This window comes from Podarcis melisellensis, assembly GCF_964234715.1.
Source record: "Podarcis melisellensis genome assembly, chromosome: 1".
Taxonomy (NCBI): Eukaryota; Metazoa; Chordata; class Lepidosauria; order Squamata; family Lacertidae; genus Podarcis; species Podarcis melisellensis.
In genome coordinates, this window is record NC_138528.1 from 98,577,817 (window position 1) to 98,590,839 (window position 13,023).

The 13,023-nt window shown below is 40.3% G+C and overlaps 1 protein-coding gene across 3 annotated transcripts in view; it reads left to right on the top strand.

Moving 5' to 3' along the window:
- The first annotated feature begins 12,903 nt into the window (after positions 1–12,903).
- ARHGAP15 (Rho GTPase activating protein 15) overlaps positions 12,904–13,023 on the top strand; it is a 377,757-nt gene continuing 377,637 nt past the window's right edge. For 2 of the 3 annotated variants that reach the window (XM_081929290.1, XM_081929284.1), the window contains exon 1: positions 12,908–13,003. The gene's annotated coding sequence lies outside the window, so the exon portion shown is untranslated. Of the gene's footprint in view, positions 13,004–13,023 lie in introns of all 3 variants that reach the window. The other variant, XM_081929289.1, reaches the window with a different exon arrangement.

The window sequence follows — 13,023 nt, forward strand, 5'->3', positions numbered from 1 at the left end:
ACCTTCCCAGGTTGGTGAGCCCCATCTGCCCACATTTCCGTTTGCAACATGCACTGTAACCAACTTCTTTTACCATTTGTCCCTCTACTGGTCTCATCCACTCAATCCGCCAGATTCATATGCAGGGGAAGTCCCTAATTCACCAAGAGTTTGAGACCCATCGGCTACCCTCACCTGATTTAACCAGCCAGCCAAAGCCATTTCCTGGGGTGTAACAGCTTCTAGGATCCACAGGTGAGAGCTGAGTGCAGGGTGGGGACCAAAGGTGGTCAAACTAGCCCAGAAGGAGCATGATGTCTCCTCCACCAGAAGTACTACCCCTCCCCTAACATCCCAGAAACAGTGTACAGTACAGTAAGACAAAATACAAAAGATTAGACTCTAAAACTCAATAAAACCATTTATATAGTTCTACAAGTAAAATTTCAAAAAAACTGAGTAACCAAGGAAAGCCTACACACACACGTGCCCCCACACACAAACACAGAGAGAATCTTCAGCAGCCACCTAAATATCAAGACACTAAGTAATTATTTAATTTCAGCTGGTAATTGATTCCAGAGGGTTCAGTTTCTAGTACGAGCTAAGTGTACCTTTGGGACAAGTGGTATCGGCAGTGACTCTGAGAAGCGCAATTGCAGGACAAGGTTATATATGAGGGAAAATTGTTCATAAGTGGTCAATGGGCATTACCTGACTCACTCTCACCATGTTTCCTTGACTGATTTCCCTGTAGTTTTCTCCTTTGTGCAGGGGCTGGTACACAGGGTGAGCCTATGTTTGACAGTCCTGCAGTCACTAGTTAAAGACCTGTTGCAGACTTGAGTGCTGACACTATAAGCACAGAACTTTTTGTGTGTTCACATTTACCATATAAATCCACTGGGAGTCTGGGACTGGTTCTGCTACTCTGTAGAATCTATGTCAGAACTGTAGTTCCCCAGCTTGAAGAAGCCGGAGAGAGAAGAACGGGATGGTTTTATTGCTTTGTCAAATGATGCCTTCATATCTCAACACTGTCATTTTCCTAGAATATATGAGCTGCTAGCTCAGACCAGTAGTTCGCATGGTCCAATACAATTGTGATGGGCAGAAGCTTTTCAAAGCTTGAGACAAGTCTTTCTCATCTCAGTTTCCTGGGATTATTTAACACTGAGGCATCAGGAATTGTATATAGGTTCTTGGGGTGCAAAAAAAATCTGAAACATACTTTATGCTTCTTCAAGTGTTGTGCTCACCTTGAATGTGTACCTACAACTGACTGGAAGATGATGCAACAGAGCTTCCCAAAGCTTCGATGTCAGCCATGGGCCTTTTGGGGGGTATTTTCTACCAGCTGCAGAACAGCATTTTTATTCCTAAAATTGTTAGAAAATGCATCTCAAGGAAAATACTCAAACTTAACATTAGGTGTCAGCATTTTACATATTATTTGCTGAGAGTAGATATCCCAGAAGAGCTACAGCACAGAAAATAAATGTTTCAGGCTTTCATTTCTAAAGCTTTGTGTTACGATAACTGGAATAACAAGAACAACAACCTGTTTGAGTCAAATAAAACATATGTTTTCATACCTCTATCACAAGCAACTCATTTAAATATCATTGTTTAATTAAAAAAAGGACTTCTGATGAAATAATACTTTCATGACTAAAAAGAAAAATGGAACACTTGAGTGGAAAAAAGAACAGGAATAATGGATAACCGCTTTTTTTTTTTACAATCAAGTGTTATATAAATCTTATGAAATAAATATAGGAATGTTGTAAAATCATCTACAACCACGTTTTCAGGCATGGTGACAAACTTTTTCTGCTTGTTCGCATTTACTTCATCACTACCTACATCATATTGTATTAGAATATTGAGACCCAATCAAACAAAGTCAAGTTAGTGCTTCGCTAACTTAGAAAAGAAAAACCCCACTTTGCATGTTATCAGTAATCATTTAAAAGCAACCCTTGTGCTGCTTGGCAAGCAGTTTTCTTTGCATTCAAAATCTGCATTAATAGATTTAACATGCTAGGTGAACTGCAGTACAGATATGTTTGTGCCACACGTGCACCAATCAGGAAACCATTTTGAAAAAAAATACCCAGGCCATGTTTCACAGGAAACTTGCATTCTCCTGCCCATAGCTTATCTAGATATCAGAAAATTGTGGTATCTGAAGTAGTCCTCGTGGGAATGGACAATCCAAACAAATCTAAAATATGGAAATAGTTTTGTTTCCTCACCTAATGTGAAATTGTTCCCTTCAAAGTGATTTTTTGTCAATATTTGTGAAATCTATTTATATGGCTACTGCAGTTGTACGATGAACTTGATAAAGATCAGCAATTCCTATTTTTTACATTCACAGCATGTTTTTATTTTTTAAAAAACTAACATAAATGTACTATTCTATGCATCATTTTATGTTTCCTGTTAAATATAAGTGAAAATTGATTGGGGCATTTCTCCATAGAATTCTATCTTTATTTCATCATAATTGCTTCTTATTTGAATAATGACAGATGAACTGCTTCATTCAACTGCAGTTTTTTAAAAAGCTTTGAAGTCACAATAACAGCACCGGATTTAAATCCTGAAGCTATTATGGTGGCAGGAAAGAGATCGGGGGGGGGGATTAAAACTTGGGGTCCTAAAAAGAAAATACCATATTTTTTGCCCTATAGGGCACACTTTTTCCCCTCCAAAAATGAAGGGGAAATGTGTGTGCGTCCTAGTCCTATGGGGCAAATGCAGGCTTCAGGAAGCTCTCCGCAAGTCTTGGGAGCCCGCGGAAGTTTCCGTTGGGCTCCCTAGGCTTGCGGATAGCAGCCTGCATCTCAAAGCCTGGAGTGCGCTGCACAGCGCGCCCCTAGCTTCGGTTCCCCGACCTGGTATGGAGGCTGGCGGCGGGGAGAAGTGCGCTTCTCCCCGCCGCCAGCTCCACAAGCTGGGGGACAGCGGGGAGGTGCAGCGCCACCATCCCGCTGTTTCCCGACCTGGTTTGGGCTTCAGGCAGATATCCGCAAGGCGTGGGAGCCCGGCGGGAAGTCGTGCCAGTCTCCCAAGGCTTGCAGAGCGCTGCCTGTTCTGGGGGCTGGGGCCGGGGGAAGCTCGGGCTTCCCCTGCCCCAGCCCTGCGCCTGGGGGGGGGGGAATAAAAGTTTTTTTCTTTATTTGCCCCCCCCCCAAAAAAAACCTAGGTGCGTCCTATGGGCCGGTGCGCCCTATGGGGCGAAAAATTCGGTAGTTTTATGAAGTAATAGTCATCACTTCTGGTTGTATTCACTACCAGTTTCTGCAACTTCTACATTGCCAAAGTGATCTATCTGTACAGCTCTTAAATGCATTTAATTGTAATAGACGAGGGTCAATATAGTGTTGCATATCGCCCCAATCTCTTGAGTGATGAAAGATTCCAGGGTTTCAGGCGCTCATCCAGAGTTCGTGTTTGTTTTTGCAAAGACAGCACAGCAGAGACTGTGGTATCTTTATGTTACATGACTTATTTATACATATATACAACTTGAACCTACAGTGGAGGGGTTCACAGCACTAACACCCCAAAAGGCTCGTTTGTCCCATAGCCATAGCCCTGGATTCAAACAGAAATCAAACATTGCTCAGACACACTCTCCAGCTCGCTGGTTTATGTCTAGGTCACATCCGTCTCTAAAACTCTGAAATCTGGCTTTATCTGTTGGGGAAGGGGCCCCCACCCCTTTGCTGTCTCACACAAAGCCCCTTAATCCCCCTTAATGGCTCATTACCCAGGCTTTCACCATCACCAGGAGGCTAGCCTGGCTATTCCAAGAATTAGAAGCCTTGATTAAATTGTAACACTTGCTGGATCCAGGGATTAGAGGAGCCTGGCATCCACTTTAACTCCCCAAACTCATAACAATAGTAAGAAAACTTCTCAATGGTTATTTTAAGACTGAAATCATATGCTTTGAAAAAAAAAAAGTTTTAAATTCAGTGCAGATGCAGAGCTATATTTTGCCAATAAAGAGTTCATTAGATCTTTTCCCTCTCTGACATTTACATCTACTCCAAAGTATAGTTTAATACTCCAAGGTATGAATTTCAAAGTTCCCTTTATCTTTGTATTCCAATTTTCAGCCATTAATCAAATAATATGAAACAGCTTTACAAAAAAAAAAACCCCTCTAGGAATGGATCACACATTCAAAATGTGCCTTCCAGAAGTTTTTTGAGTATTATTTTGGAGGGGTGTATGCATGTAATCAATATATGCACAAAAATACTTAGATTTTATATATATATGACAAAATGTGTGTTAGAAAGGTGACAAAATCACACGTACCTCCAACAAATCTTTTTAAATGGTACCTCTTAGAAGAATACAAATATGAAGTTATTTACTCGCCTTGGTGGATATATGTACCCATCTCCAGCAGTTAAACTAATGAGTGTTCTTCTGTGTATATGGCAGAAGTAGGTGCTCAGATGATGTACCGTGTCTCTCATGAGACCCAGCCAGTATAGCCAATGGTCAGGGATAATGGGAGTTATAGTACAACAAAATGGCTATAAATTCTGTGTCGCAGTTGCCAACCCACATGGCTGTTAATCCATTTGAAAAATTCCCTGCAAGTATTGTACTAGCACATCAGAATGTGTTTCTAGCCCTGTATGGGGAAAAAATTACAGGTATTTTAAAGTAAGGACATATGCTATAGTCACTATTGAGACAACAGGCAGGTAGAATTTGTGTCATGGTAGTACAGTACAAAAGGCTGTGGGGAAAGTTAAGGCATTTAGTCAGCCCTTAATTCCTGTGTGCCCTAATCTGAGGCCAAAGCACACCAGTACAAAAAGTAATTGCATTGAAAGGAATGGTCTAATGTTAGCTTATGTCCATTGGTTTCAATGGGTCTGCTCTGAATTGGACTAGCATTGGGAATAATCCTGAAGCTGCAATCTTTTGCCTACTTACCTGGGAATAATCCCCGTTGATCTCAATGGTATTTTGCTTCTGCAGGGATATGTAACAAGACTGCACTTTTAAGCAGGGCTGGATGAATCGGCTTGTTTCCATTTGAAGCCAGTTTTGCATCCCTTCAACCACCTATAAAATATTAGTTTAAAATGGTACATATTTTTTATATGCACTTTCCCCTAAAATACAAGTTTTGTATGCATTCCCCCCCCCCCAAGAATACAGTGGTACTTTGGTTTAAGAACAGTCCTTTTTAAGAACGATTCGGTTTACGAACTCTGCAAAACTGGAAATAGTGTCCCAGTTTGCGAACTTTACCTCAGTCTAAGAACAGAATCCGAGCAGTGGAAGGGCACCGGCAGCGGGAGGCCTCATTAGGGAAAGCGTGCCTTGGTTTAAGAACGTTTTCAGTTTAAGAACGGACTTCTGAAATGGATTATGTTCATAAGCTGAGGTACTACTGTAGTTGATACAGGCAGCAGAAAGGTAGTAGAATGAAATGTAACAGTAGGTTCACATTTTCAATGCTCTTCTGTATTGCAGGTTTTTTAAAAACCACCTGCAAGTGGAGATCTTGAACAGGAAGGAGTGGATTAGAAGCTTTTCTTCTTATATGCTAGCTTTTTACACATGGGAGCCCTGTTTAGGCACTCATTTCTCTCATGTGCTGAAAAGTATCAGGGTTCTGCTGGAAGGAAAGGCAGCTGCTAGCCCTTGTATCCTGTGACTGCTGGGTGAGGTTAAACTGTAATTCTTCTTCCTAAAAGATATCTACCTTGCTAGAAGATGCCCTCAAAGCTGCAGCTGTAGGAAAGGCGCATCTCCAAAACCTGACAGAAGAAGGTGGCATGGCGATTCCACACATTCGTTTGCAAAAAGAGGGAGGCTCAGACTGAGGGAAGTGAATGGCCTGCAAATTCTTATAGATCCTTACTGCAGTTTTACAGTTGTCACACTCAGGATGAGAGATTATATTATGTCCACAATCCCATGGAGAGTCGATGGTGAAGTGGGAGCTTCCTCTTGTTATCTCTTATCCATTTCCAGGCATAACAGATAAGTGAAGAATTGGAACAGTTCGCTCATGGGAGCCTAAATTGTGGCTCTTTCTTAATATCTATACAGTATATGATATCCTATGAACAAGACCTTAGCAGCACAGGGAAAAGGGCTGGCTACCTTTGAAACAGCACTCAGTTGAAAGGAAATACAGTGATATTCTTGACCAAATTTAAATGTGTTTGAAGTTCATTCATCTCTAAATTAGAAATAATTAAAGGGGCCCTCATTAACATGAATAACTTGTGTAACTTTTGTTTTTGAGTTAACCCTGAATCATAAACAAAGTCTCTCCCAGAAAAATATTTAAAATGTTTTACCTTCTTGTGCAAATCTTTACATATGTGCTAATGAATATATAAAATACTGCTTTTCAGCTTTGGAAGCTTGATTATTCCAACTTTTTTTAAGTTACGGAAAAGATAAAAAACAGTTCAATTTCATCAACTCAAACATGCAGTGGAATAAGACATTGTTTTTGTAGGGCTGTTCATTCTTTGAACTTAGATGACATTGTCTCAGAGGACAAGATGTTTGATGAGTTTTATACTTTAAAGCCTCTCTTAAGAAAAAATTAGCTCAGAATCTGTTTTGTGTAGAATAGCGTATGTATGCGTGCAGAATCATTCAGTCTTCAAAAGACCAGAGGGGAAGCTGGTGTCATCTTCTATTTACTTTCAATATCTCTCTTTTAAATTCACACATTGGGAAAAGCTGAAGAATCATAATTTTAGGTGCTTATTTCTTACCAGTTCAAAGGGTGTAACTTTGCTTCTTATTTTACGTGAAGGAATAAAAGATCAGATACTTGCTCACAATTCACCTAATGAACTCTATGTGTACTACAGTGGTACCTCGGGTTAAGTACTTAATTTGTTCTGGAGGTCTCTTCTTAACCTGAAACTGTTCTTAACCTGAAGCACCACTTTAGCTAATGGGGCCTCCCGCTGCTGCCGTGCCGCCAGAGCATGATTTCTGTTCTCATCCTGAAGCAAAGTTCTTAACCTGAAGCACTATTTCTGGGTTAGCAGAGTCTGTAACCTGAAGCGTATGTAACCTGAAGCGTATGCAACCAAAGGTACCAACAACAACTGCCCCATATGTATTTTCATAGTCCATTGTAGAATTAGAAGGGACTTGGAGGGTCATCTAGTCACACTCTTTGCAATGCAGGAATCTCAATTAAAGCATCCATGACAGGTGGCCATCCAACCTCTGCTTAAAAACCTTCAAGGAAGGAGAGTCCACCACCTCTCCTGGGAGTCTCTTCCACTGTCGAATAGCTCTTTTGCACCTCTTTACTCTGGTTTTTGACACTTGAGGTATACACGTATTTGAAGACCCACCTTACTTTTGTGATTGAAAGTTATTATAAACTGTTTTTAACATTGTGTTTTATATAATGTTGTAACCCGCCTTGGGACCTTAGGGTGAAAGGTGTGTGATAAATTAATAAATAAGCAAATTCTGTTCTTACACAGGGCACGTGCAGACTCTATCAGCTTTCACTCGGTCACCCTAGATCACTCACTGCTCTCCAAAATAGAATAAAATAATCATAGTTAGTGCCAAATAGGCAGTATATTGGGACTTTAAATATTAGTGTATCTGAATTTCTGAAGCCCAAATTTACATTTGCCTCACTTCATTGGCTGAAAACTTTCCTTTATAATATGGAAAGGGATATGTCAGTTGCTAGAAAAGGTTTCTGCTGAAGCAGACATTTAGAGCTGTTGCACTTACAAAAGCTATGTAGACAACTCTGGATTTCAGTTTAAAGCAAATATTGCTGGGAAAAGGTTATCAGCAAGATTGCAACTATAAATACACTACCATTTTATTTGATCTGCAATTTTCATAATGTGTTACTGTTTGTGTTATGCAGTATAGGCATATATCTGTATGTGTGTGTACACACACACACACACACTACAATATACACATACATTACAATAAAATCTATTTTAAGTATTGCTTTGCAAATGATTTATTCCCTAGCTTATGTATCTTATTCTATAAGATGGCGTTTTGATATGTTATTCCTTACATCTGTTGTTTTCTTAGAAACAAAAAGCAATGTGTTCTGCGCATGCTCTGGAACATTCAGCCAACCCTGGTACACAAACTGTGATGAGCAATTAATAGAATTCAAGTAATTCCTATTTATAATAGTTTCCATGATAGAGAATAGTATAAAATACCATCCAAAGTGTAGTTAGTATTTTCCGACTTTTAAGTGGCATGTACAAGTGATAGTACAAAAAAAGTGTATATACTGCTTTTCAGGGCAAAATCCCACCCAAAATGACTCGCAAGCAATATATAATATAAAACAATCAAGTTACTTTAAATTTACTTAGAACTGTTGTAGTTTAACAGACCAGGACAGTAGTTCATATGAAACATCAATTTTAAAAGCTAGCAAATACGGGTCCATTCATGAAAATATGGTTTAGTGATTAGACCACTGGACTATGACCTGGTTCAGATCCCCACTTGACCTTGAAGCTTACTAGACGATCATGGAAAAGCCACTGACTCTCAACCTAATTTTCCCCACATTTGTGGGGATAAAACTAAGTGGGATATAACCATGCATGCCACATTGAGCAACTTGGAGAAGAGGTGGAATGTAAATGTTACACTTAAGCAAGTCATTTTTTCAGGAGAGAGTTCCAGAGATATAGGATCACCACTGAAAAGGCCTTGTCTCTATAGCCCACCTATGTGGCAGACTTACAAGCACAACCTCTGAGGCAGATATTAAGATCAAAGCAAGTGTGTATGGGTGTCATGGGCCAGGAGTCATCTTCACCTGCTGAACAGCAGCCTGAAGGGGGGAAAGGTGGAGTGACTCCACCTGCAGTTGATTAGCCTTCAAGGACATAGGATAAGGGATTGATGAGAACCAGCTGGCTGTAGCCTCCTTAAGCAGAACTTCCAGCAACAGTCAAATGCTGGTAACAACACTTGTAGTTCCTGGCTCTACCTTGCTGCCTCCTGCTCGTCTTAACCCTTGACCCCTGGACTATCTGACCATGTGAATTGCTGTTTGCTGAACCCTAGGACTTCGACCTGACTTCTTATGCTGACTCTGCCTCCAGGTAAGTATCTCAGAGATTCTTCCAGTTGGCTGGCCTCCTACTCCACTGAGCTCTGCGCATTGTTGCTCAGCAGCGCGACTACAACAGTGGGTACAGGTGGTCCTTCATATATAAATCTCTTACCTTTTCTTCTTGACTGCGAAAAGATCAGAAATACAAATAGGTACAATACCTTTTGATACATACAAAGTTAGTAGCATAGTCACCCATCCATCCACACTAGGAAAAGACAAAAAGGCAAGAAGGGAAAAAAACTCCTGTCCCAATATATATATATTACAGAATTTAATAATGAATGATTTTTTTGAAGCATGAAAATAGAGTAGAATGGCTGATAGGCAATTCTTGTGGATGCTAGCGTTATAACTGAATGTGGGCCAGTGTGGCCCTCAGACCAAAATACGTTGATTACTCCTGTTCTGGACAGCACTAGTTGCATATAGATAAGAAATGAAGAAAACAACCCTGGAGGGATGTGGGGATATGTGTGAATTCCCATGTACAGTGGTACCTCGGGTTAAGTACTTAATTCGTTCCAGAGGTCCGTACTTGACCTGAAACAGTTCTTAGCCTGAAGCATCACTTTAGCTAATGGGGCCTCCCACTGCCGCTGCGCCACCACTGCACGATTTCTGTTCTCATCCTGAAGCAAAGTTCTTAACCTGAAGCACTATTTCTGGGTTAGCGGAGTCTGTAACCTGAAGCGTATGTAACCTGAAGCGTATGTAACCTGAGGTACCACTGTATATCACAAGATAAAGAGAATGCATATCCTATGTGAATGGTGCAATCACGATGAAGACTTCATGGCATTAAAGTCTGGATACACATGTGCACCCCATCTCATCAACACCTGCTGTGTGTATGTCACTGAATGCGTAATTACCGAGCTAGCATTATTATCCCACTACCCTTTGTTGATAGTGAATACAGACATCCAGACAGCAGGTCCAGAAATGCATGCAAAGAGCCTTCTTTGACTGAACAATCTGCCTGGCAGGATCAGAATTTTGCATTTGAGAAACATAATGGCTATTTGTAGCTAGAACATTGCAGATGCTAAATAAGGAAGAGGACGAATAAGCATTTTGGCTCACATATGGACATTTTATTTCTGAATTTGTTGTGGTTGTTACAAACCAAATAGAATCAAGGAAATTCATTTAACAAAAAAGTTTGGATGTCACAAATCACATAAAAAATGAAAATATCACAAAATGAAACAAAATTTTGAGTTTCACAGCATTGTATCATTCAACATCATTATAAAACACATGCGTACTATGTGACGCAAGAATAGGGTGTGTTTGATTCATCTCAAATTTCTTGATATTTCTAAGCTTATGTCAGTTTCTTTTTCACAATGATGAATTAAATTAATTAGATGCACTAAAGAGATGCATTAAGCAATTTTCACAAATGAAGACAAATTTCACAAATCTAAACTAAAAGGCAAATCAGATTATAGGAAATTAAGCTACTATCAATCAAAAGGCAAAATAATCAGGGTAGAAACCCAAGCCAAAATACTTGTCAGATCATGAAATGTTATTAGTAAATGAGGAAAAAAACATATTTGACGTTGGGGTCAATACCTTGCTTCTTTTATTAGTAAATTGACTAACTGCTGTAAGGATGAATGGCTTCAACCATGTACAGGGCATAAGTGTGGGTAACTAGCTGGATCAATGCCAATTTGGCTGCTATGTTTAGGCTAGGGGCAAAAGGTTCCCTTGAAAGCTATGAAGGCCGTTCTGCTTTCTGCTTTGGGTCTGGCCTCTTTCCATCTCTGTGCCATGACAATGTCATATTTTTTTTATCAGGCAGGTCCATATCCTAATATAAGAGCCCTGGTAGATCAAACTTAAGGCCTAGCTAGCTCTGCATCCTATTTCCCACAGTGAGCATCCAGATGCCTCTGGGAAGGCCGAAAGAACCAGTTTCTGTTCACTGTTTCAGCCCAGCAAGTGGTATTCAGAAGCACACCTCTAGCATCTTCACCATGGCTAGTAGCCAATGATAGCATCCTCCATGATTTGTTTATTTAATTTCTAAATCACCCTTATCCCAAAGGGATCCCAATATGGTGTACAGCAAATAATAAATACAATGACATCATATACATTACCACCAAGAGTCATGTAACTTCCAGTGGTATCATGACAAGCAAAACAGTTCCCATCAAATTCTCCCAAATGCCTGATAGAACAAAAACTTGTTTACCTGAGGACGAAAAATCAGTACTGATGGGGACAATCATACTTCTAAAGGAAGAAGTCCACAACAGACACCACAGCAGTGAAGAACTACCCTAGGTTACCACATAATGTAACAGATGCAGATGGAACCACAATTAAGGCCTCTCCCACAAATCCTAAAGCTTGGGATTGGTACCTGAAAACCATCTACATCTGTGTTGGTACAGAGAGGTAATGAGCTCTCCTCCCTCCATGCACAAGAAGAGAAGTAACTGTGATCTCTCAAAACCAACATTTGCTGCCACTAGCCCTCCTGCATTATGAAGGGAACATCCAGCCCACCCCTGTCTCTGCCTAGGAGATCAGGACAGCTTGGTTTCCTTGGGCAAATCCCATTGATATACACATGTAGTAGATGCCAAATGGTCAAGATATGGGATTTTATAGAGACTGCATTTTGATAAAGTACAGAGTCTTTTAAAAGTATGTACAATTAATGTTTCACTTTTCTCTAACCCCCATACTGATATAGCAATGGATCTGTCTTTTCAACATATTGACAGTAGTAAAGAATTTGACATATTTTTCATGAGAGGCTTATTGTTTAAACTGAACTGAATATATTATCCCCCCGCCTTTTTTCCCTTTCTTTTTTACACCACAGCACTTCTGTCATGGTGCTCTTAGCACCTAAAGGTCTTAACATTATCACAAATGAGAATGCTCTGCATTTGCAGCTGACATGTTCCTAAACCCTGTCAAAAGCATTCTTTAAATAATGCATCAGCATGTGTTTGTGATGCTGGCTTTGTACATACACTCTGACTATTATAAGTGAGGGTTTGTTGTCAATGGCACCAGGCACAGCTTCCAGCTTGTCAAATATCAGTTATGTGACACTGTCACTTAATGACAGCCACCCCTAAACGAAAGGATGCACAGTTGCTCACAGCTTACTTATATCGAGGAAGGGGAGAAATTCACACATTATTTGACCACCTCCAGCACACCTCCACTGAAATACTGATAGTGGGCTTTGGTAATGGGGAGTAGTGAAGCCTCTAGCTCTGTTCTGTAGACTCTGCTATGTTTGGTGCTGAAACCAGTGGCATCATAAAAGTTGAATGTGAACAAATCTAGAGAGAGAGGAAATTTGGATGGAGTGAAACTTTAATCACAAGTTTAATCACAGAAACTGTACTTCTATAAACCTGTTCTGGGTGCAAATATTTTCCTTTCAGCAAACAACACACCTTGCTCTAGTTACATGGGGAGGGGGGGTCCCATTTATCAGTGTGATTATTCTTCATGAGCTCCTGTATTGTGGGTTATTATGAGAGAGAGAGAAATATTATCTGATAGGCTTGAAATGTACTTGTTGTTTATTGTAATCCAGTGTCCTTTGGTGAACTCATCTGTTCTCTCATCTTCCTTCACTGCTGTTGCCTTCAGGGCAAACCCTCCTTCAAGTCTTCCCATCTGCATTGCCTGTGTATCATCTCTTATTCCCCCGAAATTTATTGAATCTGGTGCATCTTATCAAATGGAGATGGCGGCCACAGGAGGCGACAAAGGAGTTGGGCCGGCACAGAGGAGGTTGCAGTGGTTGCAGGAGGAAGCATTTTCAATTTTGCCTGAAGCAGCAAAATGTCCTGGACTGGCCCTGACAATTATAGTGAATTTCATGAAGTATTTAGCCTAGAACTGAA